This window comes from Rhinolophus sinicus, chromosome 14 (genome assembly GCF_057876585.1).
Source record: "Rhinolophus sinicus isolate RSI-liver-muscle chromosome 14, RSI-T2T, whole genome shotgun sequence".
In the NCBI taxonomy this organism is placed as follows: Eukaryota; Metazoa; Chordata; class Mammalia; order Chiroptera; family Rhinolophidae; genus Rhinolophus; species Rhinolophus sinicus.
The window spans coordinates 73,096,506-73,102,065 of record NC_142514.1 but is presented as its reverse complement, the minus strand read 5'-3'; the positions used below and the strand labels follow the sequence as shown (position 1 = coordinate 73,102,065).

Sequence of the window (5,560 nt, the reverse complement as noted above, 5' to 3'; positions counted from 1 at the left end):
GATATCCTTTACTACTATTTTGCAACTAATCCTATACATTTACTTGGTGGACTATGAATCTGAGTGGGTAAGATTTTCACGAGAAATACCAGGATAAATGTCACTTTTCAATAACTATAAAACTGGGCTTTAACATTTCAGCCTTTGTCTCATAAAGACTATGAGCCATGATATAGGGTAGAAATAGTGAGGCAGCTCTACGTGTCTGCGTGTGGGAAGAAGCTCTTTTTATTAATAAACAGGCCTTTGGTCTCCAGGGCCCATTTCCCCAGCAGTCAATTCACTTAGAAAAATAAAATGTCATTTAATTGGCAGGAAAATTGCTTAAATTCTGTGTGACAAAGTCAAAGAAATACATTCTGTAGATGGAAAAGAAAAGAGAGAAGGATATAAATTAAATGTTAATTATAAAGATGATTAAAATGTAATAATATACAAAATTCATCAAACTCCTTAGTAATTGACATAAAATTATATAAATTTGGGATATGTAATCACAATCAAATTAATATCATAAGCTTAAAAAAATAAACTGCTTAAAATTGATGCTTAGGTTCCATTGTGTTGACAGCTATCTATGAAATCTGTAGAGAACGCTAATTTGATAGGAATGACTTGCATTTAAAAGTCAGTTTAGATTTTAGGTTAATTGGCATCCACTTAACTTGTGAAGTCTACCTTGTTAAATATAAATTTAAAAAAAAATTAATGCCAATGGAAGTGAAAAAACTGTTTGACACAAGTCAGCAATTAACTATATAAAGCTAAATTTCAAGATTCTAGAAGTTGGTATAGATATAAACTCCTTTACTTGCTCTTTAATTTACAAATCAATCATATGTCAAAATTAAATGCAAGAAAAATATCCTGCCAAATAGTATAAAAGAGAAATTAGAAAACACAGAAGAAATGGAAATACGAAGATTAATACAGAGAAGAATGAAATAAATGACGGGGGGGGGGAGGGAAGGTGCCCTCAAAAAAGTCGTATACCTCACTGTAGCCTAATTTAATACCTGAAGTTATTATTTTTTAACATCTCTGAAGATTGTTTTATGCAACATTCTTTTGTTAATAGCTATATTACATACTTAAGTATATTCTACACTTGATCTTAGCCAAAAGGCCGAGAAGCGATAGTAGTTAAGTATATTCTAATTTAGAGGATAATGTTAGAGAAAAGCTTTAGTACTAATGTTCTATAATACCATGCCTCTTCTCTCACTCTTTATTTTCTGGGACTTTCATATTTCAACTCAACATATGGTCATTTATGGTATCTTCTAGTTGATGTACTAAAGTGGCTACTGGGGATATCTGTCTCCTAATTTAAATATCTATGTAGCTATAAATGGGAGGTTTGAACAATTACTAGAGGGCTTCTATTGTTGACAAATAGAAACAAATGAAAGCAAATCTAATCAAGAGAGATGATCTGGAGCCAAGAATGGCCTTGGCAGAGGATGTCTGAGGGAACACAGGATGAGTACGACACCTTTCTATCCCCTGAGGAATTATCAATGTATTGGTAGACATGTGATCGCCTTTGTCTTATTTAGTGTACACTTATGACTGCAATTTTTAAGCATCAGTCTACCTGAGAATAGATTCTATCTCTGCATCTTGCTCTGCTTAACTTTGTGCAAATTACTTAAGTTGTCTGCTTTCAGTTTCCTCATATTTAAAATGGCAAAGATGGTACTTGAGAGCATAGGAGCACAAAACAACCTTCTGGTATGGTCAAGAAAGAATGGAAACAGAACTTTAAAAACACAATTTTAACTTGAAAGAGCTCAAAAATGCATGCATTAAATAGCATCAAAACAAACAGAGAAAAATACAATATTCAGGATTAACATCTATGGAAATTCTCATATTTAAAAGTAAAATAATACACCTACAAAGGAATGAGAATAATAGTGGCATAAGAAGTCTCATCATCAACTTGGCAACACTGCAAGTGTTGTTGATGGTGGGAGAGAGGGTATCACCTTAACTCACACAGGGAAAATTATTTTCAAGCTAAAATTCTATACCCAGCCAAAATGTTAGTCAAATGTGATATAGTAAAGACATTCTTACATATGCAATAAGTCCTCACATATCTTTCTATAAGGAGTATGCTAAGGATCTTCTCTAGAAAAAAGAATAAATCAAGAAAAAGAAATACATGGGAAAATGGTTAGGAAAAAACAAATATAATTTAATCAATCAAAAATATGGGAAGTGAGGGAACAGAGTGAAAAAAGTTTAAAAAAAGGAAAAATAGAATGCAAAGGCAGATACACATATCCATATATCATATATTCAGATGTATGTTGAAAAACCATATAATTAAATATAAGAAGAAAAGATGTTTAATAAAGTGCAATACTCATTTTTTACTAAAATGTTTTCAAACTAGGAAATGCATTCTTTAATCTTACATAGGGCATCTCCCCAAAATTGCAGTCCACATGGTTTGTAATAATGGGGAATGGTAGAACATTTTTTTTTACAGTCATGGAAAAGGCCATAAAGCCCAGAGTCAACTTTCTTCAGGGCATATCCATTGAAGGACAAAAGTAAAAGAAATATAAGTACGTATTAGAAAGTAAGACAACAACTTTTTATTGTTTACCGGTGATTTAAATGTCTATTAAAAAATAATATATAGGCAGGTTATTAGAATAAATAAAAACAGGATAGCAGCCAAGGTCATAAAGCAGAAAACACAGGAGATGCATGGAAAAAGAGAAGAAACACATAGGAATTAGGAAATCTTAATTCAATTCTCTTAATACATGCCAGATCAAGTAGACAAGTAAGGGTGTAGATTTATATCATGTAATTAAAAAGCTCCAATGATTGATATAATTAAATTCTGTACTCTGAAAGAGACTACATATTCAAGTTCCCATGGAATTATCATAAAACTTACTATACAGTATGCCATGTGGGAAATTTTAATATATTTCAAAAAGTATGGAAAACAATTGTATTAGTGAAGCCTGCTGTAATAAAACAAAAACACCATTGACTGAGTGGCTTAAACAACAACTATTCATTTCTCACAGTTCTGGAAGTTGGGAAGTCTAAACTCAAGGTGCCAGCCAGTTTGGCTCCTGGTGAGAGCCGTCTTCCTGGCTTGCAGATGACTGCCTTCTCTGTGTCCTCATCTGGGGGACAGAGAGAGCAAGCTTTCTGGTTTCGCCTTATAAGAGCACTAACCCCATGATGAGGGTGCACCCTCCTGACTTCATCTAAACCTAAATACGTCCCAAAGGCCTCACTTCCAAACACCATTGTTGTAGACAACCTGGTTCTTGGTCTCGTCACAGGAATTCAAGGATGCACGGAATAAACCAGACAAGCAGTGAATTTATTGAAAGAGGACAGTGCATTCCTAAAGTAGTCAGAGCGGGCAGGCCGGGGGAAGGGGTGGGGCTTGGCAACTTATTAGTTCTAAAATGAAGGTGCGAAATATTCAAGATTGAGGGATGGTATTATAGGCCTTCCTAGGTGATAGTCCTTGCTGACCTCACCTTCCCATTGGGAGGAAGGCTTTTTGTCCATCTTTGGCTCTTATCGGGACTATAATGGCGGCACAGGGGATGGAGATTTTCCCTAACCGCAATGCTAAAAATATTATAATTCATTATAATTAGCTAAAGTTCACCTTGAGGGGCAAGATGGTGTCCTGGATCTGCTCTTGGCCACCAAAGTCTAGTTCTGGCTGGTCTCGTTGCTGTACTTTTTCTTAAGGATGATCTCATCTCCTCCTTCCTTTGTTTTCCCGCACTTCCTTCTTCCCTTCCTCCTCATCTCCCCGAGGCTCTATTCTGTCTGCCTATGGTAACGCCACCACAATTGAGAGTTAGGCCTTCGACATATGAATTTTGGATACAAACATTAAGTCCATCAGAGCAACATTCTCTAATCACAATGAAATAAAACTAAAAATTAACAGCAAAACATTAAAAAAATATATCTACTCATGGGAAAATTAAAGCAGAGTCTTTTAAACAACTCTTGAGTGAAAGGAAATTCAAGACTGATATGCACAGTATTGAGAAAATATTAATAATAAAAATACCTGTAAGAAGCTATGAAATAGAGCCAAATACCGTACTAATACATCAATTAAATAGGTATCTGAATCAAAAATTTAGAAAAAGAAAAAATATTCCAAATGAAAGAATAAAAGGAGACAAAAGGAAGGAACAGATAAAAGTGGATAAAAATAAATTAGAAAACAGAATTAGTTGAGTAAAAAAGTTAATACATTTTTTTGAAAACAAAACAAAATGACACCATGAGCTAACTTAATTAAGAAATAAACTAAGAGGTGGGAGAAGGGGTTGTAAAAGTGCCAATCAACCATACAAGGTCTTTCTGTAGAAATAACCATCCAATCTAAAGACGTTTAAAAAACAGTCCTGAGGCACCTTTTTGAAAACCCTTTACAATTATGTAAAAATCTTATTAAAGTAGACAAAATATCAGAAACTGTAAACAGAACAATTTCCACAGACGATTTCTATAAAAGATAGGAAAACTTGTCAAGAAGGTAGCTTCTCAAATATCCCAGGCCAGAATGGTTTCATTTTGAATTCAACCAAAACGTCTTAAGAGCAAATAATGCCAGCACCATTTAACCTGGTCCAGAAAATAAGAAAAGAAATAAAACTTCCGAACTATTTTGTCGTATTAATAGATGTAAGAAAGAAAAAAATCGTGAGTAGTCTGTATATAAAAAATAATTTCAAAAATTTCAAAACCTATTTTTGGTTTCAAAACAAACATTTCTCAACATGTTAAATTACATGTTCATCAGCATTAAAAGCCATCTTTATACTTGATGGAAAACATTAGACATATTCACACTAAAGTCAGAAACAAGGCAAACTACCAGTATTAGCACTAATACTCAGCATTGTTCTGGAGGTAAGAGCCTCTGGGATATTTGAAATTACCATGAGAATAAAGCTACCTGAATAGACTTAATAAATTCAGATATAAAATTTAGTAGATTAAATTGGTAGTTCATTTAAACAACTGGCATTCAATCAACTACTATAATTAGAAATAATTGCAATACAAAACATAAAATTCTTAAGAATAATTTGAAAAAGCATGGAGAAGACATATACAAGGAACACAAAAGAGACTTGAAAAAAATAAGAACATATAATATGTCTAGTCTTGGCAGATGCAACATGGTAAAGATGCATCAGGTCTCCTTATGAAATTAATGTGATTTCAGTAAAATACTACTAGGATCTTTTTAATTTAGCAAATTAATTAAAAGTTTTAGAATTTAATGGAATCACCGAAAAAGAAGAGAAATATTGGGAAGTAGATTGCCAGCTTTAACAAATATCTAAAAATAATACAAAATATTAATAATTAAAAAGGTGTGGTAGTGATGCCTGGATTAGACATACCCATGAAACAGCAAGTCCTGAAATAAACCCTGATGCATCTAAGTCAATTCTGTATAAAATACAGAGAGCATCTCATATCAGTGTAAAAGATGGAAAAAATGAACTAATAAAAAAATGAGTGATGATTACCAGAT

At 33.1% G+C, this 5,560-nt stretch overlaps 1 pseudogene; it reads right to left on the bottom strand.

Moving 5' to 3' along the window:
* Positions 1-962: 962 nt before the first annotated feature.
* LOC141572609 (U2 spliceosomal RNA) lies at positions 963-1,138 on the bottom strand (annotated as a pseudogene).
* Positions 1,139-5,560: the final 4,422 nt, after the last annotated feature.